The sequence below is a fragment of the Apodemus sylvaticus genome, chromosome 5 (genome assembly GCF_947179515.1).
Source record: "Apodemus sylvaticus chromosome 5, mApoSyl1.1, whole genome shotgun sequence".
Lineage (NCBI taxonomy): Eukaryota > Metazoa > Chordata > Mammalia > Rodentia > Muridae > Apodemus > Apodemus sylvaticus.
In genome coordinates this window covers 159,250,627-159,277,521 of record NC_067476.1, presented here as the reverse complement: position 1 = coordinate 159,277,521, position 26,895 = coordinate 159,250,627, and the positions used below count along the sequence as shown (strand labels likewise).

General features: G+C 47.5%; 1 long non-coding RNA gene across 2 annotated transcripts; it reads right to left on the bottom strand.

The window, feature by feature from the left end:
- Nucleotides 1-1,083: 1,083 nt before the first annotated feature.
- On the bottom strand, nucleotides 1,084-9,988 carry LOC127684723 (uncharacterized). 2 transcript variants are annotated; one of them, XR_007977771.1, is made up of 3 exons: nucleotides 9,911-9,988; nucleotides 7,926-8,020; nucleotides 1,084-1,636 (listed from the first exon to the last, which is right to left on the bottom strand). It is a non-coding gene; the product is annotated as an uncharacterized LOC127684723 (long non-coding RNA). The 2 variants fall into 2 exon arrangements; XR_007977772.1 differs by having other exon boundaries at nucleotides 1,084-1,632.
- Between the last annotated feature and the right edge of the window lie 16,907 nt (nucleotides 9,989-26,895).

Sequence of the window (26,895 nt, the reverse complement as noted above, 5' to 3'; positions counted from 1 at the left end):
TCTAAGATCAAGAATTGACAAATGGGACCTCATAAAACTACAAAGTTTCTGTAAGGCAAAGGACACCGTCAAAAGGACAAAACATCAACCAACAGACTGGGAAAGGATCTTCACCAACCCTAAATCCGATAGAGGGCTAATATCTAATATATACAAAGAACTCAAGAAAGTAGAACCCAGAGAACCAAATAACCCCATTAAAAAGTGGGGTAGGGAGCTAAACAAAGAATTTTCACATGAAGAACTTCGGAGAGCTGAGAAACACCTTAAGAAATGTTTAACATCATTAATCATTAGGGAAATGCAAACTAAAACTGAGATTTCACCTCACACCAGTCAGAATGGCTAAGGTCAAAAACTCAGGAGACAGCAGGTGTTTGCGAGGATGTGGAGAAAGAGGAACACTCCTCCACTGCTGGTGGGATTGCAAGATGGTGCAACCACTTTGGAAATCAGTCTGGCGGTTCCTCAGAAAACTGGGCATGTCACTTCCTGAAGACCCTGTTATACCACTACTGGGCATATATCCAGAGGATTCTTCAGCATGCAATAAGGACACATGCTCCACTATGTTCATAGCAGCCCTATTTGTAGTAGCCAGAAGCTGGAAAGAACCTAGATGTCCTTCAACGGAGGAATGGATACAAAAAATGTGGTATATTTACACAATGGAGTACTATTCAGCTATTAGAAACAATAAATTCATGAAATTCTTAGACAAATGGATGGAGCTGGAGAACATCATACTAAGTGAGGTAACCCAGTCTCAAAAGATCAATCATGGTATGCACTCACTGATAAATGGATATTAGCCTAGAAACTTAGAATACCTAAGACATAATCCACAAATTAAATGATGTCCAAAAAGAATGGAGGAGTGGCCCCTGGTTCTGGAAAGACTCAGTGCAAGAGTATAGGGGAATTCCAGAACAGAGAAGTGGGAAGGGGTGGATGGAAGAATAGGGGGAAGGAAGAGGGCTTATGGGACTTGCGGGGAGTGGGGACCCAAAAAAGGGGAAATCATTTGCAATGTAAATAAAAAATAAATAAATAAATAAATAAAAAGAAATACACACACTCTTTTAATAATCAGTGAGTACACAGTTTTCCCAGTTGCCTAAGTCATTATGCCTTTCTATGTATTTATTGTATGTGTATGAGTGTCTTATTGGAAGGTGTGCCTGTGTGAGTCTGCATGTGTGTGCCTGATGCCTGCAGAAACCAGAAAAGGACACTGGGTTCCCTGGACCCAGCGATACAGGTGATTGTGAGCTGGCATGTGGGAGGTGGGAACAAAACTGTAATTTTTTAAAATCCTAGTTTTAATGATGGTTCTTAAATGCTTTAACCTCCCTTGTAGCCTACCACCCACCAGAGGTAGTGGAAAAGAAAGGAGACTGGTGGGGGTAGGGTGGGGGGTGGAGGTGGGGGAGTTGGACCTGTTTAGAAAGGTTCTTTGGAGCAACTCCGGTTTGCATTGTCAGGAAATCTGCAGTTCAGTTCATAGGCCAGCAGGCTGTGGCAGCTCGATCCACCAGCAAGCACTTCATGAATACAGCAGCAGTCCTGTTCGGCAGAGTCGGGTCAGCAGGAGGGACCAGCAGGAACACCAGGAAGTGTTCTTGGCTCTGCCTGTCTGTCAGGAAAGTGAAGATCTGTGAAGACAGAAGACCCACGGCTTTGTACAGCTAGCTGTCCCAGCAAGTCAAGCTCTGTCTCTGTCACTCTGTAGAGTCCTATTTACACCCTCCAGACATCACATGTCCTCCACATGCCTTGCCCCAGCACGTGCATCCAATCAGCCTGAGTCCAAGGAGTCCTCACAAATGCAACTCAACAATACAATGTAAGGCAGATCACCTGTCCTTTCCTATAGTTTGCTTTAGCAGAACATCCTCTCTCCTGTGTCTGCTTCAGTGAAACATCCCTTCAGGAGTCTGCCTTAGCCTTTCACCTATATCCACTTCAGGAAGACACTCCTTCATGTGTTTGCCCCAGCAAAACCCCATCCAACACAACTGACTCCCCAAAGAACCCTTAAGTTTTCACTTCAAAAAACTCTTGCCCTCGTGACTGTCTGGTTTTTTGTTTTTTTGTTTGTTTGTTTGTTTTGTTTTGTTTTTTGCCCCAAGGACAGAGCACGGATTTGCCTCTGCATTTTAAGTCTTGCTTACTTTAAGGCTGGTCAGATTCTTGACCTTGCAGACAAGCTTGGCTGTGAGTAATTTTCTTACCAAACTTGGGCTTTGAGGGAGGGTAGCTTGGCAGCGTTTGAGTCAGGGATTGCTACACTTGCAGTCACCGGCACAGTCTAGAGCAGCGGTTCTCAACCTTCCTAATGCTGTGGCCCTTTAATACAGTCCCTCGTGTTATGGTCACTCCCAACCATAAAGCTATTTTCATTGCTACTTTATAACTTTAATTTTGCTAGTGTTGTGAACTGTAAATATCTGCATTTTTCCTACAGTCTTAGGTGACCCCGGTGAATGAGTCATTTGACCAGACACACACACACACACACACACAGAGGAGTTGCGGCCCACACATTGACATCCGCTGGTCTAGTGTTTTCTTTTCACTTGTGGCGGAGAAGCTGGTTGGGGGGCACCGGAGAAACAAACTGTTAGATTTAACTGGAATGTGAAATGTAGGTTTTCATAACTAGAAGACGTTGCCTCTGTCCCTCATGTGCTGAGAGGTATCATGAACGTGGATTTCATTTGTCACGTGTTCTCTGTGTTCATGCTACACGATTATCTCCCGTTAGCTTCGGGCAGAAGTGACTTACAAGTGATTTTTGGATGTTGAACCATCCTGACACTCTTGGAACAATTCCCACTTGACCCTAGATGTTCAGCAAGATTCAACTTGTTAGAGTTCTTGTCTAATTTTACATGTTTTTTTACACAGAAAACATGTTCCGTGTGATCAAAGACGACTTTATTGAAGCCTTTCATATGTGTTTATGAGAACCATTCATTGCTGTATCTTTCTCTGAGTCTGGTGTTTGGCTGACCCTGGAACCACAGAGTGAACTGGGCAATGTCCTCCCTGATTCAGTGTTCTTTAGAAATTTTATTACATTTCTGTTTGCTTATTTGGGGGTCATGTGCTACAGTGCACACACAGAGGTCAGAGGACAACTTCCAGAAGTCAGTTCTCTCCTTCCACCTGGTCCTGAGGCCCTGGGGATCAGACTCTGTAGTCAGGCTTGGCAGCCAGCGTCCTCACCCACAGAACCATCTTGCTGACCCTGATTCTGTTTTCTGGACGAGTGTGAGCCTCGTGTTACTTCTTCCTTTAAATATGAAAGGAATCACCAGTAAAGCATCCTTTTTTTTTTTTTTTTTTAGTATTTGCCTTTTTTTTAAAAGATTTGTTTGTTTGTTTGTTTATTTAATGTATTCACCATTGCTCTCTTCAGACATACCAGAAGAGGGTAACATATCCCATTACAGACAGTGATCTGTAACCACATGGTGAGCCACCATGTGGTTGCTGGGAATTGAACTCAGGACGTCTAGAAGAGCAGTTGGTGCTTTTAACCACTGAGCCATCTCTCCAGCCTGTGATTTGTTTTTTTTTTAAGGTTATTAACTATTGGCTTCATCAATTATGCAGACACAGGGCTACTCAGGGCATCTGTTTCTACTTGTACTGATTTTTGTACCTTGGGCCTTTTGATGAATTTCTTTATCTACAGAATCAAAATCTCAGGCGCTGAGGTGGAGCTGCCTGTCACAGGTCCTTTTGATAGGCTCAGGGTTAATGATGGCCCATCTCATTCCTCATTGGACATTTTGTGCCCTCATAGCTTTTAGTCTGGCTCCAAGTGTCTTGATTTAAGACAATCCTTTTGAAGAACCACCCTTCAATTTCATGAATTTCATGTTCAACTCTGTTTTATGGGTATGAGCATTTTAAATGCACCAATACGTGCTCCTGATGCCCCAGGAGGTCAAATCACCTGGAACTGGGGTTACGAACGATTTTGAGTCATCATGTTGGTGCTAGGAACTGAACCTATGTCCTTTGCAAGAGGAGCCAGTGTTCTTAACCACTGAGCCACCTTTCCAGCCCCCAATACCCTAACCACTGAACCACCTGTCCAGTCCCTCACTGCTGTTTTTTATTTCCATTGGTTTTCTTTCTCCTTCCTTTTAGTTTTGGCATCTCCTCTGTTGGCTTCAGACTTAAATGGCTTGAGTTTCTTTCTGGAACTTTCATCAGTGTAAGCCTGGGTTATCCACGTCAGGTCCCTCTTTCCCAATGTATACACGATTCTAGAAGCTTCTCTCTGAACTCCTCCTCTGCTCCATCTCCCGTGTTTGTCCCAGTCTCATTTCCTTCCTCAACACGTAAAATATCTCTTTATTTGACTTTATATTTCTTTATTGTTTTATGTAACGTTTCCATCATAAGATCATATGAACAATATAGATCTTAAAATATTAATAAGATACACATACATATTCACAGGTAAGGTGCTTACGGTTAATATACTTACGTTAAAGTAATATGTGTATTCAATGTCTTTATTGTTATTTCAAACTGTCTTGTTTTTTATTGTCCCTTTGTTAATGATCTCCAGTTTACTTTATCATATCAGTAATATTTTGTGTAGTTTCTCAGTTTGGGGTGTATGTAGAGGTCACTGTTGGGGGGTCCTCCTCTCTCTCTCCACCTTACTTTTTGAGACAAGGTCTCTCCCTGAACCTGTCTGATTGGTGCGGTCTCTTCTGCTCTGTGACTTCGAGTTCTGCTTTGCCCAGCTTTTTGTGTGGGTGTTGGGGGATGACAGTCAGGTTCCCCTGTTTATACAGAAAGCACTTTACAGATTACGCCGTCTCCTAGGGCCCTCTTGTCAGCTGTTTCAAGATGTGCTTTATGGATGAGAATAGGGTCTTTTGCTGTGTTTCATGTGAACCTGGGATGTGGTGGTTGTGGTGGTGGTAGTGCAGAAGATGAGGAGGAGGAGGAGAAGGAGGAGGAGAGCGAGGAGGAGGATGAGGAGGAGGAGGAAGGTGAGGAGGAGGAGAAACCTGGTGATTCTACTGTTGATGATGATGAATTCTGCAACTGTCTGCTGATGATGGCACTGTCCCGGTCAGTCATCCACGACCTTATTGATTTCCTGCCTGCTTGATTTATCAGTTCCTGATTCGGGGTGTGGAAGTCTCGGACTGTAATAGTGAAGTTGTCCATCTCGCCTCTTCATTCTGTCTGTCCTTGCCACACATGTTTCACGATGCTCTGCCCAACCCCCTCCCCCGCACCCCTGCACATTCAGGCCTGCTGCACTCCCTGGAGAACTCGTCCATGTTTCTGCAACACAACACTGATTTTATGCTGATATTTTCCCTACCGGCGAAGGTGGCATGACCTGAAATTATTATGGCTGTTGAAGCTCCCCTTTTCTCTTTTACTGCTTATTTTATTTATTTACATTTCAAATGTTACCCTTCACAGTTCCCCTCTGCAAAACCTCCATCCTCTCTCTCCTTTGCCTCTATGAGGGTGCTCCTCCACCAACCCACGCACCCACTCTCACCTCACTACCCTAGCATCCCCCTACACTGGGAAGTCTAGTCTCCACAGGACCAAGGGCTTCCCCTCCTGTAGATGCCAGATAAGGCCATCCTCTGCTACATATGCAGCTGGAGCCATGGGTCCCTCCGTGTGTACTCTTTGGTTGGTGTTTTTGTCCCTGGGAGTTCTTGGGGGTATGGTTGGTTGATATTGTTGTTCTTTCATTGGGGTTGGAATCCCCTTCAGCTCCTCAGTCCTTCCCTAACTCTTCCTCTTGTGTCCCCGTGTTCAGTCAGACTGTGAGTATCTGCATCTGATTCGTCAGGTGCTGGCAGAGCCTCTCAGGGGACAGCTCCTATCAGGAAGCACTTCTTGGCACCAGTAATCGTGTCTGGGTTTGGTGTCTGCAGACAGGATTGCTCTCTAGGTGGGGTTGTCTCTGGATGGCCTTTCCTTCTGTCTCTGCCTCATTGTTGTCCCTGAACCCTTGTCCAGGAACAATTCTGGGTTAAAATTTTTGAGATGGGTGGGTGGTCCCATCCCTCACCTGGGCCTGTGACTATCTACTGGAGGGGGTCTCTACAGGTTCTTTCTCCCCTTTGTTGGGTATTTTGGCTAAAGTCATCCCCATTGGCTCCTGGGAACCTCTTGCTTCTCTGGCACCTGGAACTTTCTAGTGGCTACCCCCAGTTCCCCATTCCCCACTGCTACATATTTCTATATAATTTCCTGGCCTTCTACACTTCTCTCCTGTCTCCTCCCACACTTGATCCTGTCCATCTTCCCCAACCCTTCTCTTCTGCTCAGGTCCCAATCTCCCTCTGCCTCCCGTAATTATTTTGTTCTCCTAAGTAGGATTGATGCACCCACACTTTAGTCTTCCTTCTTCTTGGGCTCCATATGGTGTGTATGTATTGTGGGTATTCTGAGCTTCTTTTTGGATAATATCCACTTATCATGTATATCATATATTGCATATCATGCATGTGCTTCTGTATCTGGGTTACCTCACTCAGGATGATATTTTCTAGTTCCATTCATTTGCCTAAGAATTACATGAATTCATTGTTTTTAATAGCTGAGTAGTACTCCATAGTATAAATATACCACATTTCCTGTATCCATTCATCTGTTGAGGGACATCGGGGTTATTTCCATCTACTGGCTATTATAAATAAGGCTGCTATGAACATAGTGGAGCATGTGTCCTTGTTACATGTTGGAGCATCTTTTGGGCATATGCCCAGGAGTGGTATAGCAGGGTCCTCAGGAAAATGTCCGATTTTCTGAGGAACCACCAGACTGTTTTCCAGAGTGGTTGTACCCACCAACAATGGAGGAGTATTCTTTCTCCACATCCTCGCCAGCATATGTTGTCCCCTGACTTTTTCATCTTAGCCATTCTAATGTATATAGATGTAGAATAGCTTGAGGTCAAGGATAGTGATTCCTCCAGAAGTTCTTTTAGTGTTGAGAATAGTTTTCGCTATCCTGGGTTTTTGTTATTACAGATGAATTTGAGAATTGCTCTATCTCTGTGAAGAATTGAGTTGGAATTTTGATTGGAATTTCATGGAGTCTGCAGATTGTTTTTGGTAAGATGGCTGTTTTTACTGTTATCCATGAGCATGAGAGATCTTTCCACCTTCTGAGAACTTCTTTGATTTCTTTCTTCAGATACTTTAAGATCCTGTCATACAGATCTTTCACTTGCTTGGTCAGAGTTACACCAAGATATTTTATATTATTTATGACTATTATGAAGGGTATTGTTTCCCTAATTTTTTCTCAGCCTGATTATCCTTTGAGTAGAGGAAGGCTACTGATTTGTTTGAGTTAATTTTATATCCAGCCACTTTTCTAAAGTTGTTTATGAGGTATAGGAGTTCTATAGTGGAATTTTGGAGGTTGCTTATGTATACTATCTTATCATCTATAAAAGTGATATCTTGACTTCTTCCTTACCAATTTGTATCCTTTTGACCTCTTTTTAAAGATTTACTCCCAACATACAATTTGCTACACAATCGGCTCCCATTTTTTCCCCCGCTGTTTTGGTAATGTGTTTTTAGTTGACATAATTAAGCCACTCACATTTAAAGCTCCGCCTGGACTAATGGCACCCTGGGGCATAACACTCTTCTCTTCTTACCAGAGACTTCTGTCTTCACTTGTTTCACAGCATCTTGTAAGAATCCTTTTGTTTGTTTCTTTGTCTGTTTGTTTTTTAAATCCAGTGCTGAAGATTGAACCTAGAGGCGTGCCATAGCTGGCAAGCACTCAGCCACATTTAGTTCTCTGCTTACCTTTTACTTTGAGACAGGGTCTCACTAAGCTGTGGCTGTATTTGTTATTTTTCTATTGCTGTGATAAAACGTCATGATCAAGGAACTTACAGAAGGAGGAGTTTGTTTGGAGCCAAGATTCCAGAGGGTCAGGGTCTGCGATGTTGGAGGCATTGGGCAGCAGACATAACGGCTGTGGATGGAAGCTGAGAACTGAAGGTTACCATCCTGAACCATAAACCACCCCATTCCACTCCCCAGAGTCTCAGGGCTACATAACTGCAGCAAGGATTTTGGTCTCTTTGAAAAACAGAGAAATATTACAGGAATATGTTTTTTGTTTTAATCCCAGGTATGGGATAAGGGGGTGCTTCAGATTGATCACAGCAGCTGACTGTGATTTGCCTCATGCTCTAGCAGGGGTGTGATTTTGTCATCCTCAGATAGCTTCTGCAATTGTGTGACATTTGGGATTCTGGGGACTTTTCAGAGGGTATATAAATGCCAGGGCCCTGAGGTGTGGTGGGTTGTTGTTTGTTAGTTGGTTGCTGTTGGTCATGGTTTGTGAAGTAATCAGTCACAAAAGAAAAACAAGAAGTTATCCTGACTGCGAAGATCAAACTTGCCCCAAGGAACTTGAGTCTAGTTCAGCAAGAAGTAGTCTAAAAATAATGTCACCCCCCTTTCCCCTTTTTTCTCTCCTATGTAGTGTTAAGAGGTTGAGAGGGAGGAGAAGAGTGGAAAGAAGAAAGAACTATACAGTAGCTAATGCAGGCGACATATAGTGTATATGGCTTCAGCCCAACTTCAAAAGCCCCCACCAGCTTTCAGTCTCAACACTGCTTAAAATTCCAAAGAACAATGCCATTTCTAAGACTCAACACAAACTCTTAACTGTGATCCCCTGTAAACTCAAAAATCAATCACGCACTTCCAATGTGCAATATATATAAACTGTATATGAGGAGCAAAGTGAAAAAATGCAGGGTCAAAGCAAGGCTTAAAACCCAACAGGGCAAACTCCATACCCTGTACCTCCATGTCTGATGTCTCTGCCCTTGCAGCTTCGGGGCCTGTAGCGTACTTGTCTCCCTTGGGCGGGTCCTATGCCCTGTCTGCAGCTCTCCCTAGTGACATGTCATGACTCTGGCTTCTACAGCATCTTCACGTTTCCCATGCATTCCAGGGTTCTCCTCACAGCTTCACTCAATGGCCTCTCAGGAACTCCATGCAGGGCCTCCCCTGGCTTACACCTCTCAGAGGCCTTGAACTGCAGACGAGGAGCCCACTACTCTTTAACCTGTGTATTCTTGGTGACGCTAAATCATGTGGGTGACACTGCCAGGTTCAGCTGCCACTTTGGGGTACGCTCTTGGCCCCTTGAATGACATTTGCAGAAGCTTTTGTTTATTGTTCCTTTCTAGGATGAGAATATTTCTTAGGCTGTTTCCTTTCACAAGTGGAGTCTGGTCCTAAGGGCACCCTTCCCCTCATTCCAGTGTGTATCTGGAGTCTCCTCAGCGGTGCTGCTCTCCATGACAACCATTCCATCTCCTCCAGTGTGAGCTTCAGCTGTGACATTAATCTGACTAGAATTCCTCTCCCCTCAAAACTGTACATTTTGTACTTATGTTGTCCATTTGTTAATAACCACACAGAAACATCAATATCAGCCTGCCTTGAAAGCTCTCTGCTAAAGAAATTAATCAGAAAATTTCCATTTTTACCTCAGGCAAGTTCTGAGGACAAGGGCAGAAAACAATCGCATTCTTTGCCAAGATATCACAGGGGTGTTTTCTAATGCAGGTGCTAATGGTGTCTCTTTCTGAAACCTCCTGACCTGGGCCTGCATATGCACAATGTTTCAGCACCATTGACTTCCAACATCCTGTGAAGAACAATTGTTCTCTGCTTACAGTGTTTAGGCATTGTGTTCAAAGGCCCAAACTCTTCCACATTCCCCTAAAACACATGGCCAGGCCTGCCACAGCAATAGGCCATTCTCAGATGCCAACTTCAGAACTAGCTATTTACTATTGTGTGACAAAACACCACAACCAAGTCAGCTTATAGAAGAAAGTGTTAATCGGGCTTACAGTTCCCAAGGTTGGAGTGTGCGACGGTGGAAGGAAGATGCGATGCCAGGAACAGCTGAGCTCACACCTCAACCCTCAAGCAGCTGACAGGAGTGAACTGCGAATGATACATCGCTCAGAAACCTCCAAGCCTACCTCAGTGACACACTTCCTCCCACAAAGCCACATCTCCTAAGCCTCTCCAAATAGCTCCAGTAACGGGACCAAGCAGTCAAATGTCTGGGACTATGAGGGTGTCTTAGTCAGGGTTTCTATTCCTGCACAAACATCATGACCAGGAAGCAAGTTGGGGAGGAAAGGGTTTATTCAGCTTATACTTCCACATTGCTGCTCATCACAAAAGGAAGTCAGGAAGCAGGAGCTGATGCAGAGGCCATGGAGGGATGTTCCTTACTGGCTTGTTTCCCCTGGCTTGCTCAGCCTGCTCTCTTATAGAACCCAAGAATACAGCCCAGAGATGGCCCCACCCACAAGGGCCCTCCCCCTTGATTCCTAATTGAAAAAATGCCCCACAGCTGGATCTCATGGAGGCACTTCCCCAACTGAAGTTCCTTTGTCTGTGATAACTCCAGCTTGTATCAAGTTGACACAAAACTGGCCAGTACAGAGGGTGTTCTTTCTCAAGCCTCGAGGAGCCTGCCTGCCTCTGTTTTGAAGGCAGAAGCCACTCTGTTGTATTGTTAAAACTAAGTTTCCATTTACTATAAGAGCTGAGGTTTTGCTTTTAAGTTTCTGTTTCCTGGAACTTGGCCTGCCCAAACCCATGGCGTTGACTTGTTTTTGAGAACACCCTGGCCCTCCCTAACCTGGGACCACACGAAGATGGCTGATTTTGTTGTTTGGTTTTTGTTTTTGCTTGTTTTTTTTTTTTTTTAGGTTTTTGTTTTTCTGAGATTTTTCTGTTTTTCTCAACTGCCCCACTGTTACTCCTGTAAAACTTATTCACAATGTCTCATGCTTTTCCACCTTACAGAGGCCCTGAGAAACAGACCCAGCAGATCACTCTATCCCAACTGGGGGGGGGGCAGTCCCTGGCCAGCTCTCAGGTGCACCCCAATAAAATAAAAGTTGTTCCAAATTTGGCTCAAAAATGGTGGTCATGGTCATATTCTCGCCTGATGGGATTAACAACTGCCTCACAAGATTCTTTTTTTCTCTTTATTCTTGACCTCAAACTCTTCCCACGCCTTCTCAGAGAGTCTGTGTTGAAAGCTGTCTCCCTCCAGGCTCCACTGTGACCCCACAAACATGCTGCATGTGGGGAGATTGAAGATGGGTGTTCGGTAGGCTCCCGGGGAGCACAGGCTGTCCCCATCCTTGGGTAGGACAGGATGGCAGACAGGAGCTGATGTGAGAATGTACCCTTCCTGCAGCGGGATGAGGCTCTGGCCATGTTCGTGCAGGAGGGACTCAGTCATAGAGAAGGTTCTGGAAATATTTCCTATGTACTCTTTCTGTTCCCCATCAGTCAGGAGAGGGTCTGAGGGCTCCTTGGGCTGAAGCTCAGGAGGTTGTGGGGTCCCTCTTAGATTACACTGAAGCCCCATCAGATAGTCTAGACCATTCCATGTGCAGCCTTTGGCAGTGATCAAAACCCCCCATGCTGCTGCTCTGCAGCTTCTGACTCCAGTGGTCTCCATGCTGCCGGGGCTCCCTGCTTAACCTGCCTCCTCCCTGCTGGTCTGGGGCAGTGGCCTGCTTTCAAAACTCAAGAATGCAGTACAAGTCTTTGATTCCCGTGTTGTCTGGGGTCTTTGCGTCTGTGTGCGGACGGCAGTGAGGGCCTGTACGTTCTGCATGTCTGAACAGAGGCTGGGGGACACAACATCTACCACAGTACAAAATGCATTTACGATTTGGATGTGTCCCTTATGTAACAGACCAGGTTTGGGGAACTGGCTGCTCCTTCACAGATGTGACCTGTATTACAGTCATGTCCAAAAGGGCATGTCCCATGGACAGGAGGGAGCTTGTGTGGGACGTGGGACACATGCAACCGAGACTGACCGTGAACTTACTAAGTAACTGAGGGCGACCTAGAACTCCGTACTTTCTTGCCTTCTACCTCCTGAGTTGCAGGGCTGTGCCGCCACCTGGATCGTGCTGTTCTGCAGAACAAAGACAATGCCTTGTGCCTGCTCCCAGGCACTTTACCAGCTTGCCTACATCGCCAGCCTGGCAGTAGAGACAGTCTAGGCTTAGTAAAGTTGGGTCACTAGGCCAAAGTCACCATTCCTGCAGTTAATAGAGAGCATAGCTTTCTTTGGCTCTAATAGCTGAGCTGTCCCCACACAGCTAAGCCTCTCTGGGTGCCTTTGGTTGGGATCAACTGAATGAACAGACAGGCTGTCCTGGCCGCTCCTTGCCTCCCTCAGGTGAAGTCATGTCTTGTAGCTTTTCAATGCTGACTGGGTTAGGGGAAAACTTCCAGAGATGGGAGCTGGAGATGTGTCTCAGCAGTTTAGCCCCCGCGTCACAATGTGATGGCTGGAGTTTGGATACTTGGAAACCCACCTAAAGGCTGAGTAGCCAGGCATGGTGGCTCCTCTGTAACTCTAACTCTGTGTATTAGTTTGGGTTCTCTAGAGTCACAGAACGTATGGATAGTCTTATATAGTTAGGGAATTTGTCGATGACTTACAGTCTATAGTCCAACTCCCCAACAATGATCAGCAGCAGCTGTGGATGGAAGTCCAAGGATCTAGCAGTTTCTTAGTCCCACGAAGCAAGCAGGCAAGGAAGAGTGAGAGCGAATCTTCCTTCTTCCAATGTCCTTATATATCTCCAGCAGAGGGTGTAGCCCAGATTAAAGGCTGTAGGTCTCCAACAGAGGGTGTGGCCCAGATTATTGGCATGTGGGTCTCCAGCAGAGAGTGTGGCCCAGATTAAAGGCGTGTGCATCCATGCCTTTAATCCCAAATGATCTTGAACTCGGAGATCTCCTTGTCTTAGCCACTATGCTTCAAGGTCTCCATGCCAAGATCCAGGTCAGAAACTTATATCTCTGAGCCTCCAAATTAGGATCATAGGTGAGCCTTCCAGTTCTAGACTGTAGTTCATTCCAGGTATAGTCAAGCTGACAACCAAGAATAGCCACCACAATCCACCCCTTGTCAACTTGACACAAATAATATCTCATGTCCACATGAAACAATAACAAGATTGTGAATACGCCTAGCATGATATAACTATTCCTCGTACAATTGCAAATGCATTTGTAAATTTACAATGGGGAACTGTCCCTTGGGAACATTCTTTTAGTGTTTCAATACCAAATGATGTTTAAGGGATTGGAAGAAAGACAATGTATCTTCAACAAAATAAGATAGAAGCATTCATGTTACTTATAATCCTCGTTTCTGCAACTGGTTACGTGGCCTTAGCTGGTATTTATAACTACCTTCCTCTGCTACCCATTCTGTATTTCCTTCACCTTCGGCAAGCACCTCAGCAGGTCTTGGCTCTTTTCCTGGAGGATTGACCCATATCTTCATTCCTGATAGGTCTGTGTCCTTTGTCATCCTGCTTGGATTAGGCTGTTGTAGTTTCCCATTGACTTTAATCACAGGACATGGCAGTACTAAGAGACACCCTAGGAAATCTCCTGCACTCTAGACATAATCCTGCTTACCTCCATTGTGGAGAGGCAATCCAATTTCCCCATGGTAATCTGGATCTATCACTCCTCCTAACACTGTTATTCCTTTCTTAGCCTGTTGGTTTAAGGGCATTAGAAGCCCAAAATGGCCAGGGGGAAGTCTGAACTTCCAGTTCAATGGAATGTTTCTTGTGGCTCCTGGTAGGAGCACTCCCCCCTCTGGAACCAAAACTTCTAGGCCAGCAGAACCTAAATTTGTGGGGACAGGAAGCAAAAATTTTCCTAGAGGGTCACTAGGAGTGATAGTGAGTGGAACTATTCCCTTTTCCACCCCTTGATTCCTGGACCCATGGATCCTGGCTATGGGAGAAACTGTACCATATATTGAACGCTGATTCAAAGCATATACTGCCCTCTGAAGAACTCTGCCCCAGCCCTCCATGCTGTTGCCACCTAATTGGCGCTGTAACTGTGTCTTAAAAAGGCCATTCCATATTTCTATCAGACCAGCTGCTTCAGGAAGATGGGGAACATGGTAAGACCAGTGAATTCCATAATCGTGGGCCCACTGTCACACTTCTTTGGCTGTGAAATGAGTTCCTCAGTCAGAAGCAATACTATATGGAATAACATGACAATAGATAAGGCATTCTGTGAGTCCACAGATGGTGGTTTTGGCAGAAGCATTACGTGCCAGAAAGGCAAATCCATAACCAGAATAAGTATCTACTCCAGTAAGAACAAAACGCTGTCCTTTCCATGGGGGAAGTGGTCCAATATAGTCAACCTGCCACCAGGATGCTGGCTGGTCACCTCAAGGAATGGTGCCATATCTGGGGCTCAGTGTTGGTTTCTGCTGTTAGCAGATCTGGAATTCAGCAGCAGTTGTAGCCAGGTCAGCCTTGGTGAGTGGAAGTCCGTGTTTCTGAGCCCAAGCATAACCTCCATCTCGGCCACCATGGCCACTTTGTTCATGTGCCCACTGGGCAATAACTGGGATGGCTGGGGAAAGAGGCTGACTGTCCACAAAACGGGTCATCTTAGTCACTTGATTATTGAACTCCTCCTCAGCTGAAGTCACCTTTTGGTGAGCATTTACATGGGACACAAATATCTTCACATCCTTTGCCCATTTGGAGAGATCTATCCACATACTTCCTCCCCAGATATCTTTCTCACCAATTTTCCAATTGTGATCTGTCCATGTCCCTGACCATCCAGCCAATCCATTGGCTACAGCCCATGAGTCAGTGAACAATCATACATCTGGCCATTTCTTCTTCCAAACAAACTATAATACCATGTGTACTGCCCAAAGTTCTGCCCACTGTGAAGATTTTCCTTCACCTGTATCTTTCAGGCTTGTCCCAGAAGGGGTTGTAATGCTGCAGCTGTCCACTTCTGTGTGGTGCCTGCATAACGTGCAGAGCCATCAGTAAACCAGGTCCTAGTCTTCTCTTCTTCAGTCAACTGGTCATAGGGAACACCCCATGAGGCTATAGACGCATGCTTGGCAGCAGATGGCATTGTAACAGGAGTAGAAACCATAGGCATCTGAGCAACTTCTTCATGTAACTTGCTTGTGCCTTCAGAACTTGCTCTGGCCTGATCACGTATATACCACTTCCATTTGATAATAGACTGTTGTTGTGCACGCCCTACTTTATGACTTGGAGGGTCTGATAACACCCAGCTCATGATGGGCAGCTCAGGTCGCATAATAACTTGGTGTCCTATTGTCAAACGTTCAGTTTCCACTAAGGCCCAATAGCAGGCCAAGAGCTGTTTTTCAAAGGGAGAGTAGTTGTCTGCAGATGATGGTAGAGCTTTGCTCCAAAATCCCAAAGGTCTCTTCTGTGATTCACCTACAGGGGCCTGCCAGAGGCTCCAAACAGCATCTCTGCCTGCCACTGACACCTCAAGTACCATTGGGTCTGCTGGATCATATGGTCCAAGTGGTAGTACAGCCTGCACAGCAGCCTGGACCTGTTGAAGAGCCTTCTCCTGTTCTGGGCCCCACACAAAGCTAGCAGCTTTCCGACTCACTCTGTAAATAGGCCTGAGTAACACACCTAAGTGAGGAATGTGCTGTCTCCAGAATCCAAATAGACCCACTAAACGTTGTGCTTCTTTCTTGGTGGTGGGAGGGGCCAGGTGCAATAACTTATCTTTCACCTTAGAAGGAATATCTCTGCATGCCCCACACCACTGTACTCCTAAGAATTTCACTGAAGGAGATGGTCCTTGAATCTTGGTTGGATTTATTTCCCATCCTCTGATACGCATATGTGTTACCAATAAATCCAAAGTGGTAGCTACTTCCTGCTCACTTGTTCCAATCAGCATGATATCATCAATATAGTGCACCAATATAATATTTTGTGGAAGAGACAAATGATCAAGGTCCCTTCTGACACAGGGCAGGAGAGTTAATATATCCTTGAGGCAAAACTGTAAAGGTATACTGCTGGCCTTGCCAACTGAAAGCAAATTGCTTCTGGTGGTCCTTACAGACAGGTACTGAGAAGAAGGCATTTGCCAGGTCAATAGATGCATACCAGGTTCCAGGAGATGTGTTAATTTGCTCAAGTAACGAAACTACATCTGGTACAGCAGCTGCAATTGGAGTTACTACCTGATTTAATTTTCCATAGTCAACTGTCATCCTCCATGATCCATCTGTCTTCTGCACTGGCCAGATGGGAGAGTTAAAGGGAGATGTGGTGGGAACCACCACCCCTGCATCTTTCAAGTCCTTGATTGTGGCAGTAATTTCTGCAATTCCTCCAAGAATATGATATTGTTTTTGATTCACTATTTTCTTTGGCAGAGGCAACTCTAGAGGCTTCCATTTTGCCTTTCCAACCATAATAGCCCTCACTCCACAGATCAGAGAACCAATATGAGAATTCTGCCAATTTCTGAGTATATCTATCCCAATTATACATTCTGGAACTGGGGAAATGACCACAGGATGTGTTCGTGGACCCACTGGACCTACTGTGAGTTGCAAATCAGTCAAAACTCCTTTGATCACCTGTCCTCCATAAGCCCCTACTCTAACTGGAGGGCCACAATGTTTCTTGGGATCTCCTGGGATCAGTGTCTCAATTCAGAACCAGTATCCAATAGCCCCCGGAAAGTCTGATTATTTCCTTTCCCCCAGTGTACAGTTACCCTTGTAAAAGGCTGTAGGTCCCTCTGGGGAAGAATTGGAGAAAGACTAACAGCAAAACTTTTAGGTGTCTTATCAAGATCCTTCCTCAGGGGAACCCAGCCACCCCTTCATTCAAGGGGTTCTGGATCTGTAAACTGGCTCAAGTCTGGATTCACTGGCCGAGATTGCCTTTTGCCACGATCCAATGCAGCCTTTCTATCATTTGTTTGAGGATTTTTCTGCTTATACAGATCAAACAGATATGCAGTAGGTTTCCTATGTATTTCATCCCTGGAAACACCATGATCAATTAGCCAGCACCAAAGGTCCAAACGAGTCATACCATTATAAATTCCACCTCTCTGCCCATTACGGGGTATGTCATTATAAACATTGTTTTGTCTATGCTGTCCATTATAATAACTATGATCACCTTGTCTCTGGCGATTCAATGCTGCCACCTGGCCCTTGTTAACTCGGGGCCCAATTAAACCCATTGAATTTAATTCATTTAATTGAGCAGCAGCATCTCCAACCCTAGGGTCTGGCACAAGGAAAAGGGCAAGAACAAAACTCTTTAAATGTGCTGGTGCCCCTCTCACCAGTTTGCGTCTTATAGGACTGGTGAAGGGCATATCTTCTGGACCTTCCCACTGTGGAGGATTAGATTTTACACATTGTATCCACTCTAGCATTGCAATTTCCCTAAGCTGTAAACTCCCTTAATCAACACTAAGCCAAGGGATATCAGGCATCTCCAACTCCTTTTCAGTAGGCCATCTTTTGATAAATACTTCAGTCAACCAAACAAACTTTTGACACCTTTTGAACTGTGCAAGCTTCCATATGAAACCTAGAATCTCCACTCAGAGGGCCCATGCCAATAAACTCAGCCTGCTCTAGTTTTATCTTCCTTCCACCATTATCCCACACCCTTAAAATCCATTCCCACGCATATTCCCCAGACTTCTGCTTGAATGAATTAGCAAACTCATTAAGCTCCTTATTAGTATAGTGTATTTCCTCATGGACTACACTTTCTATCTCCCCTTTAGGGGCCTGCTTTGCCTTGAGTCTGGTTATAGGTCTAGAAGAAACTATTGGTGGGCCCTGAGAAACATCAGTATTGTCAGCAAAAGTCACTGCTGGATTATCAGGCTTTGAGGGATTAATTTCCTCAGGTGGAGAAGGCATTATTTCAAGGGGTGGGGCTGAGGGTACTACTTCTTCAGGTGGAGCAAATTCTTGAAAATCTGAAGATTCAAAATTCTCAATTTCAACAGGGTCTTCCCACACATCCCCATCCCAAGTTATAGGATCCCATTCTTTGCCAATTAATGCCCTTACTTTAACTGCTGACACCTTCTGAGGTTGAGACTTAAATTTTCGCTGTAATTGAGCCAACCTTATAATGAGGGCTTCAGTTTGATTTTCTGCTACTTGAGCTCTATGGCTGCTAGAGAGTAGATTCTCTTCAAGGGCACACTTAGCAACTTTTAGATTGTTTACTTGAGTCTGGAGCTCTTCGATTTTATCACACAACTCCTTCCTTTCCTTCATTGTTTTTCCCCCTGAGATGGTAAGAGCAACCAGCCAGCAAAATCATTTTCTGATTTTTTCCCCAACTTGGAGAAAGTATTGTATACCACCGAATCACCTAATTCATCAAGATAATCAAAGGCATTAGCTTCTTTAAGCTTGAGATATAGTTTCATCCATGGGTCTTCAATATTCTCCGAGCTCCCAGGAGGGAGAGAATCTGGAGAAGTTTCAGGAGTTGAAGGTGCTATTGGATCAACCAACCAACTCCAAAATTCTGAAACATTCATCCTTATACTTCTGCTCCTCTAGAACTACTCCCGGTACCAACTTCTGTATCAGTTTTGGTTCTCTATAGTCACGGAATGTATGGATAGTCTTTATATAGTTAGGGAATTTGTCAGTGACTTACAGTCTATAGTCCAACTCCCCAACAATGATCAGCAGCCGCTGTGGATGGAAGTCCAAGGATCTAGCAGTTTCTCAGTCCCACGAAGCAAGCAGGCAAGGAAGAGTGAGAGCAAATCTTCTTTCTTCCAATGTCCTTATATATCTCCAGCAGAGGGTGTAGCCCAGATTAAATGCTGTAGGTCTCCAGCAGAGGGCGTGGCCCAGATTATTGGCATGTGGGTCTCCAGCAGAGAGTGTGGCCCAGATTAAAGGCGTGTGCATCCATGCCTTTAATCCCAAATGATCTTGAACTCGGAGATCTCCTTGTCTTAGCCACTATGCTTCAAGGTCTCCATGCCAAGATCCAGGTCAGAAACTTATATCTCTGAGCCTCCAGATTAGGATCATAGGTGAGCCTTCCAATTCTAGGCTGTAGTTCATTCCAGATATAGTCAAGTTGACAACCAGGAATAGCCACCACACTCTGGAAGGCAGAGGCAGAGAGGGGATGCTCAGAGCAAGCTGCTAACAGCACTAGACACATCAGTGAGCTCTGAGTTTGATTGAGAGACCCTGCCCCAATGAATGAAGTAGAGGAGCGATTGAGGATGATTCCCAACTTCAGGCCTCCATATGTGTACACGTGTGTGCACCCACATATATGTTTTCACATAGCTACAAAACATGCATATGTACATACATACACATATGAAAATAGAAAAGGGAAAAATAAAGACTTCATGAGTAAACATCAGTTGTACTCCCTTGAGTGGGGACCAGGGGGCTTTCTGTAAAAGAATAGTGGTGAATGTGGCAGGCCACACAGGCGATGCCTTTGTGTTTAGGGACACCTGGCTTTCACTTTATTTTTTTAAAGATTTATTTATTTAGTGTATGTGAGTACACTGTAGCTATCTTCAGACACACCAGAAGAGGGCATTACAGATGGTTGTGAGCCACCATGTGGTTGCTGGGAATCAAACTCAGGACCTCTGGAAGAGCAGTCGGTGTTCTTAACCACTGAGCCATCTCTGCAGCCCTGGCTTTCATTTTTAAACACTACAGAATAGCGAATAGCATTCTTCTCATTTTGCGGTTTCCTTAATCATTGAAAATGAAAAACACTCTACCAGCTGAAATGGCACAAAAGCAAGTTGGGGGACGGTGCCCACCGCCACCCCTTACCAAGCATGCTTTAAGTCCTGTAGGCATCGGTGCCAGGTACAGCCAAGAGCAGCCTTTGAGGGTGCATCTTACAGGATGGGGGATGGTGGCTCAGCCGGCAGCTCGCTTGCTGCATGAGCAGAAAGGCCCAGCCGAATCCAGATCCCTGTACTCATGTGAAAACCAGGCTAGGGCAGCACGACTCTGCAGTCCCAGCGCTGGACGGGCCTCAGAGACAAGAGGGTCCCTAGGCCTCTCTGGTAAAGGCAAGCTTTTAGGTTTAGTGAGAAAGAAATCAAGGAAGACATGTGACAGGAACCCCAGCCTCCACGCGGGTGAGTGCGGATGTCTCAGGAAATGCTGTAGCTGCACTCGTGCATGTCCCCCCGCCCCCACCCCACCCATGAGGGTTACCCTGAGCTTTGCCAGCACTGGATAGGACAGCTGCAGAGGGTAAGCAGCAATGCTACATATTTACGTGACAGACGCTGCACTCACCATTTAGCAATAATCCTTCCTCAGCTCCCTCCATAGCCTCAGAAGGCGTTAACAATATGATGTCCACCTGGCAGATTAGACACCTGAAGATCAGAGTCACATGCTAAGTAACAAGATAAAAAATCGGGCTATCCGAGAGGCTCCAGCACGTTCCAGCAGGGGAATCTAATTGGTTCATGAAACCTGGGGCAGAGTCTCTGCCATTTGTTAGAAGATGGACCTGAAGATGTCCCTCTGGACCAGAAGCTGGGCATCCCCGTGTCATATCCCACTGATCATGTCTGAGGACCATACCTCTCCTGTCTTCAGGATCCCTGGATTTTCCTTGATGCATGCACTGGAGCCAACCTGCTCCATGTGACTGAAGGAAGGGGTGTGTGCGTGTGTGTGCGCGTGCGCGCGCGCGTGTGTGTGTGTGTGTGTGTGTGTATGTGTGTGTGCATGCGTGTGTGTGCACATGCGTGTGTGTGTGTGCATGTGTGTGTGCGTGTGTGTGCATGCACGCGCGTGTGTGTGCATGTGTGTGCGCGTGTATGTGTGTGCGTGCGTGTGTGTGTGTGTGTGTGTGTGTGTGCGTGAGAGAGAGAAAGAGAGAGACATGTTAGTGTCATTAGCCTGACGGGATAGGATAAGGTGAGACAGGATCTTGAATCCCTGGATATAGCTGCATTGTTAGGTCACAGACAGATGGCTGTGGGCATGCCTTCCGGGGATTAGTATGATTATGTTCACTGATGTGGAAAGCCCCTTCTGAGCTGGTGGACCCATTCCCTGGGCTTGTGATCTGGAGCGGCCCAAGGTGGAGACAGTGAGCTGAGCATTCATTCTTCTCTCTCTGCTTCCTCACTGTGGATACAGTGTGACCAGCCGCCTCAGGCTCCCGCACCGTGCTCCTGCACCGTGCTCCTGCACCGTGCTCCCGCACCGCGCCTTCCTGCAATGATGTACTACATCCTCAGACTGACCCCGAATGAACTTCCTCCATTAAGTTGCTTCTTGTCAGGTACCTCACTGAGCAATGTCCGAAGTGCCACTGGAGGACGGTGATGGAGGAGGGTGACAGAGGAGCCACACTGATGGGGGAGCCACGTAAGGGAGGAAGGTGAGTTGCTTTAGAAACAGCAGTTGACAGTGACAACACCCGGAAGATTCGGGCCTGTGTATCTGTTGAGAGACACCAGGCCAGGGGGTTGAGTCCGGGGTCCACCAGGCCAGGGGGGTTGAGTCCGGGGTCCACCAGGCCAGGGGGGTTGAGTCCTGGGTCCACCAGGCCAGGGGGGTTGAGTCCGGGGTCCACCAGGCCAGGGGGTTGAGTCCGGGGTCCACCAGGCCAGGGGGGTTGAGTCCTGGGTCCACCAGGCCAGGGGGGTTGAGTCCTGGGTCCACCAGGCCAGGGGGTTGAGTCCTGGGTCCACCAGGCCAGGGGGTTGAGTCCGGGGTCCACCAGGCCAGGGGGGTTGAGTCCGGGGTCTACCAGGCCAGGGGGTTGAGTCCAGGGTCCACCAGGCCAGGGGGGTTGAGTCCGGGGTCCACCAGGCCAGGGGGGTTGAGTCCGGGGTCCACCAGGCCAGGGGGGTTGAGTCCGGGGTCCACCAGGCCAGGGGGTTGAGTCCTGGGTCCACCAGGCCAGGGGGTTGAGTCCTGGGTCCACCAGGACAGGGGGTTGAGTCTGGGGGTCCAGTCTGGCAGCTGGGAACGCTGAGAGGCCTGCTCCATTGCTCCAACATGGCGGGTTTAAATAAAAGGAGACAGTCCATGATTTTAAAGCTTTATTATAGAAAAGTAGGGGGAGAGAAAAAAGTAAAGAGAGAAAGAAGAGACAGAGAAGTGAGAGCAGGCCATGGTCTCGTGGAAAGAAGGGGTAGAGAATGGGGAGAGAGGGGGAACAGGGGGCAAGGGACAAGGGAGAGCTCTGGGAGAGGCCAAGCATCCCCTTTAATTGGGGGCTGGGCTACCTGTCTGTTGCCAGGTAGCCGTGGGGGTGGAGTCCAGCCAGAATACCAGGGGCTTGGGGCGTGGCCCTACGTGACTGATGGCCCCAGAATAATGGCGTTGAGGGCCTCGTGCCGTCAGCCTGGTGTCTGGGAGCATGGGCAAACAGCCTTCCATCCCTCGTGGATTAAGTCCACTGGGTCGCCGGGGTTCAAAGGTAGCTCAACCAGAACTTAGGCTGCTTTTCACAGTCCGCCGGGAAGCTGTGTCACCAGAGCTGGAACCTAGAATAGCGACTAATAGCTAATCTCAAGAAAGAACCAAGGAGCATTTCACAGCCTTCTGAGGCTGACCTAGGTCTGGTCCTCACATGGCCTCCATAAACGTTCTCTCTGAGACAAAATGAGATGGCAATGTCCCAAAGGGAGGAGACGGCACTGTGGCTTCTCCAGTATCTCCAGGTTAGGTTATCAGGTCCTTGATGACCATGTGGGAGGGGGAGGGGTCCTCTCAGTGCCTCCAGGTGTCCAGCCCTGGGCATCACCTCGGGCCTCTCTGAAAGCCCATTCTCAGAATAATGTCACCTGAGCTTTACAAACTCCACGAGTGGGGTCGCGTGGAGCTTGGAAACTGCGGCCCTGAAGTCTTGGCCATCCTACCGCCCTGCTGCCCCAGGTCCCGTCACACAGGAAGGGCCAATTTTGTCTTCAGAAAAGTGAGACAAAAATACAGCCACAGGAGGGCTGCATGTGAACACTGGGAACGGTGCACGGCCAGCTCTGCAGGCAGACAGAGCCTGCGCGTTCTCAAGTCCTCCAGCTTCTCTCTCTCCGCCTTCCTTCTCCTGGTCTTCCTCCCCTTCTCTTTCTTCTCTTTTCTTTCCCTCCCTCCATCCCTCTGTCCCTCCCATGTCTCCAGCACCCTCTGCCCTGGACATCAGTGGAACTCCAGAGCAGGAAGACATAGCCCTGCTTCTTGAGGTCACATGTTGGTGGAGACAAACTTGTCGCTCACTGAGGGCCACACAGGGTGACAGCTGTCTTGTGAGGTCCCGTGGGAACACAGATCAACACCTGCCTCCTGCTATTTCCTGACTGGCTGGCAGGTTCTGTTCCAAGTGGCACCGGGTACGTACCGTCTCCCTCGAACATTTGATTCATTCCAACAAACCCCTTTCATCTGAATGCTGCTTGATGAAAATTCATCAATTAAGTGATTCAGAGATTCAGACAGAGCGCTCCACAGCTAGCACTTGGCGGCAGGCTGGGGTGTCCTCTGCCACCTGCTTGGGTGGGAGCCTGTCCTGTCTTCTTCTTGGTGGATCCTACTCATAATGGGATGAGCACTGCACTTCTTGGGGAGCACTGTGCTTCTTAGGATCATGCTTCTCCATACCATGCTCAGAAGTACCCCTCCATGTGGTCTAGGGAGCACCCTTCCATGCGACCTGGAACAGTATACCTCTCTGTGATATGAGGAAGCACCCCCATGTCTTATGGGGAACACCTACCATGTGGTCTAGGGAGCACCCCTCCATGAGGCCTGGGACAGTATACCTCTCTGTTATATGGGGAAGCACCCCCATGTCATTTGGGGAGCACCTACCATGTGGTCTGGGGAGCACCCCTCCATGTGGTCTAGCACAATATACCCCTGTGTGGTATAGGGAAGTACTCCCCCATGTCTTATGGGGAGCACCCCCATGCTGTATAATCTGACTTTGTGGTGCAGTATAAAGGGGTTCTTTCCTTGCGTTTTCTCGGAGTAGGAGGGAATGGGGACAGCACCACCTGAGTTCAAGTGGCCAAAAGCGGGTGTTGTCCGCAAGGAAATCAGTATAAATGTTCTTCAAAAAATAAAATATAGAATGACTATCCAAGACACTTGTACCATTTCTGGTTATTTAAATAGAAGACAATAACCAACTGGCCACAGAGATGTCTACCTGGTTTCCATGGCTGTGACATGATTCCCAAGAACCTAGATAGGGAATCAGTCTAGGGCCTGTCTGTCATGGGCAGTTCAAGAAATGTCAGACATGCACACAGGCTGTCCATTGGGCAAAGCTTAGGAGCTAGGGCTACTGTCTCTGGAAGCACTGTGCTGGCCAGTGGACACTGAGGTGACATCGCTAAATAAGTCCCTCTTGTCTTTGCCCTTTAGAAAACGTGTGTGCATGTTCCATCTTGGATGTCATCTGTCTCCTTTGAGACAGTCTCTCAATGAACCTGGAGATTATCCAGTAGTCTGGGCTGGCTAGCCAGCAGGGATCCTCTTGTCTGCTTCCCTAATGCTGGGATTTCAAGAATGCGCCTGTCATAAGTGTGATGGCTTGTATATGCTCAGCCCAGGGAGTGGCACTATTAGAAGGTGTGGAGTGGGTGTGTCACTGTGGGTGTGGACTTTAAGACCTTCATCCTAGCTGCCTGGAAGCCAGTCTTCCACTAGCAGCCTTCAGATGGAGATGTAGAACTCTCAGCTCCTCCTGCACCACCATGCCTGCCTGGATGCTGCCATGCTCCTGCCTTGATGATAATGGACTGAACCTCTGAACCTGTCAGCCAACCCCAATTAAATGTCCTTTATAAGACTTGTCTTGGTCACCGTGTCTGTTCAGAGCAGTGAAACCCTAAGACATCAGGATTTCATTGCTGTGAAGAAACACCATGACCAAGACAAGTCTTATAAAGGACAACATTTAATTGGGGTTGGCTGACAGGTTCAGAGGTTCGGTCCATTATCATCATGGTGGGAACATGGCAGCGTCCAGGCAGGCATGGTTCTGGAGAGGAAGCTAAGAGTTCTGCAGCCAGGAGACTGCATCCTACACTGGGTGGGGCTTGAACATTTAAAACTTTAAAGCCCTGCCTCCACGGTGCATGTCCTCTAAAAAGGCCACACCTTCTAATAGTGCCACGCCCAATGAGACAAGTGAGTCTATGAGGAGGCAAATTTATTCAAACCACCCCAATACCTCAACGACTTGGCTTGTTCAGGTGCATTCTGGGAATTGAAGTCAGGTGCTTATGATTACTGACCACGTTACTGGCATAGTTATTTTGCTCATCCCCCATCTCCCATCCCCCATCCCAGTTTTGTTCATTCGGAAGCCTTCTAGTGAGCAGTGTACTGCTCCTCCTGGAGACGGGCGCACTGCTGGCCATCACCTGCAATCCATACCTGTCTGGTTTGCCTACCTAAAGCATCCTGGACGTCCCTGAGGTTCCTATGTTCGGGGTGGCAGAAGACTCTCCTGATGTGTCCTGGGAGGACTTCGTTCCTAATCCTGGCCACTGGTCTTGGTGATGAATGCGGAGCCGTGGCAGGTCCAGGCGGCCAAGGCCTTAGAGCCTGGCTTTCTTTTGGTTAATGCTGGAACAGTCTCGTTCTCCACATCTGAAACCCCGGCTGCATTTCTCTCACGGCTCTGAAGACTAAACTCTACGCCGCCTGATGCTCCAGGCTGTTCATTGTTTGTGCTGAACCAGCTTTGAAAACTGGCATAGAGGAAGCAGGTGACACAGTTCTCACACGTGCGTCACCTGCTTTGTTCACACTGACCTCGGATCACGTGTCTTGCTCCCCGCTACTTCCTGCTGCTCCTGGCTACTTCCTGCTGCTCCCTGCTACTTCCTGCTGCTCCCCACTACTTTCTGCTGCTCCTGGCTACTTCCTGCTGTTCCCGGCTGCTTCCTGCTGCTCCCCGCTACTTCCTGCTGCTCCCTGCTACTTCCTGCTGTTCCCGGCTACTTCCTGCTGCTCCCGGCTACTTCCGTCTGCTCTCTGCTACTTCCTGCTGCTCCCTGCTACTTCCTGCTGTTCCCGGCTACTTCCTGCTGCTCCTGGCTACTTCCTGCTGCTCCCGGATACTTCCTGTTGCTCCCCACTACCTTCTGCTGCTCCCAGCTACTTTCTGTTGCTCCCCACTACTTTCTGCTGCTCTCCGCTACTTCCTGCTGTTCCCTGCTGCTACTTCCTGCTGCTCCCGGCTACTTCCTGCTGCTCTTTGCTACTTCCTGCTGTTCCCCCTACTTCCTGCTGTTCCCTGCTGCTACTTCCTGCTGCTCCCTGCTACTTCCTGCTGCTCCCTGCTACTTCCTGCTGCTCCCTGCTACTTCCTGCTGTTCCCTGCTACTTCCTGCTGTTCCTGGCTACTTCCTGTTGCTCCCTGCTACTTCCTGCTGTTCCTGGCTACCTCCTGTTGCTCCCTGCTACTTCCTGCTGCTCCTGGCTACTTCCTGCTGCTCCTGGCTACTTCCTGCTTCTCCCTGCTACTTCCTGCTGCTCCCCCGCTACTTCCTGCTGCTCCTGGCTACTTCCTGCTGTTCCTGGCTACTTCCTGCTGTTCCTGGCTACTTCCTGTTGCTCCCTGATACTTCCTGCTGTTCCCAGCTACTTCCTGCTGCTCCTAGCTACTTCCTGCTGCTCCTGGCTACTTCCTGCTGCTCCCTGCTACTTCCTGCTGCTCCCTGCTACTTCTTGCTGCTCCTGGCTACTTCCTGCTGTTCCCGGCTACTTCCTGCTGCTCCTGGCTACTTCCTGCTGCTCCTGGCTACTTCCTGCTGCTCCCCGCTACTTCCTGCTGCTTCCTGCTACTTCCTGCTGCTCCCGGCTACTTCCTGCTGCTCCCCGCTACTTCCTGTTGCTCCCCACTACCTTCTGCTGCTCCCAGCTACTTTCTGTTGCTCCCCACTACTTTCTGCTGCT